Genomic DNA, 1,891 nt, shown 5'->3' on the forward strand with positions numbered 1-1,891 from the left:
GTTTTAACAGCTTGTCCCAGACCCCTGCATTAACCTTGTTTGGGTTCTATGAGCCAAGGTTTCCAAAGGCAAACCGGCTTAATTTGATTTCAGGGTACTAGAAGGGAAATCACAGCTGTATGGCTGATAAAAGAGGACTGCTGTGTTTTGGTGGGGGAAAGAGACCCCTGGGAAAGCTATTAAGTCAGTGCTGGCATCAACAGAGCATTTTAGTTGTTTTTTAATGCAAATTCATCCAGGACTGTGAGCAGGAAGCCAGGTTTTCTGCATTCAGAAAACGTAAGGGCTCGGGTCTCAATTATATCACTAACATTTTTCTAGCTTATGAGCTAAGTTAGTAGTTGTCACAGAATGTGCCGGTCAGTCCAACGTTGGAGTTAACTCTTTATTAGCAAATGCATGATCTCCACAGACTTGTCTGAGTATCAGGCGTAATGAGCACAGCAGCTCCTTCCCGGTGGATCTTCCTCCAGGAAATCAGTTGCTGAGGCTGAAGGTCCTCGCCTCTCCACAACTGTCTAGGTCTCCTCCTCTCCAGGGCTTTCCCCAAGCAATTGGAGGCTGCATTTACATGCGGCTAATCTCTCCTGTGCCCTTTACATGCCTGGGAGACCAGGGAGAGGGCAGCTTGCCACAGCAAGAGGGGGTGGCACTTGGGCTTTTTCACCAGCCTAACTCATCTCTGCCTCTTGACCTCCCTCCTCCCACTTGCCAGCTTCAGCTTCTGATTCTGGACTTTTCTCCATCACAGACTCTCCCTGCTCACTCAACTCTCTTCAGCTTCTGACACCTCCTCCTACCCAGCTTCTCCCTCTTTTCCCTCTGACCGCTCATCATTGTCCCACCACCAATCCCTGGGCTCTGAACCTTCTTCCTTTAGTGGTTCCCCAGCTGGTTCCTCCCACCATTCCTCTACATCCAACCAGACCATGACAGTAGTATTTCAGACCCAGGATCACCTTTAACCCAGAGTAGAGTCCATAACATGATTGAATGGTACCCTTCCTTGTGGCAACTCCTGCAGCCAAGCTGATGCCAAATGTATTGCTCTGCTCTCCTTTGGACCACATGAACAAGGGGGGTGGGCAGTCTTGTCTGGGCAGACCAGGACCTCCATACTGGGCAGGCATGCGCCCCAGAGAGGTCTCTTTGGTGCTGTTAATGCAGAAAAAACAACATAGGAGACAGCAGCCATGAGTTACCAGTCTCTGCAGCAGCAGCAGGCACTGTGATTCTCCAGTGGTTTGACTTCATCCCCAGAAGTGCACTCCATTGTTTCTCGAGACAGATGAATGCCAGCAAAACTGAGGCTACCATCTTTCAAGGAGAAAAAGCTAGAAATGTTTCACCAGTTGGAACTAAAGTTGCCAGCTAGGGGAAATGAGCTCTGAGAAGAGACTGAGCCAACATTTCAGCTGTAATATGGATGAAGGCAGCTTTTGAAATTCGGTATGTAAAGTTCCCCTGCCCTTTCCCCTGTACAATCACACGCCAGTGTGAACTTTGAGAGTGGTCCTGTGGGTATTAAATATCTGTTTGCTGTTACTGTGTTATTAAACTGGAAACTGGCCTAAAGCTATTGAAAGGTCATAGCCCTGGAATAAAACACAGTGTAGATTTTGATTGGCAGGATGCTGGGTTCTATGCCATACTGGCAAGGAGCAGCCTGTTGCTGGAAATTACATAAGGGCTCCTGTAACCCAGCAGTAGAGCAACCACCACACCAAAGGTTCTGGGCTCAGTCTCTGACATCAGGACGCCTTGCTGAAAGGCTAGACTGCTGCTGCCAGTCAGCATGGAAAACACAAAACCAGAAATGCCAGTCATTTGGGAATTTAGGAAACCGCCTTGTACTGTTTCAAAAACCAAACAAACCAAAAGCAACAACAGA

Source organism: Podarcis tiliguerta, assembly GCF_965153285.1.
Source record: "Podarcis tiliguerta genome assembly, chromosome: 7".
Classification (NCBI taxonomy): Eukaryota; Metazoa; Chordata; class Lepidosauria; order Squamata; family Lacertidae; genus Podarcis; species Podarcis tiliguerta.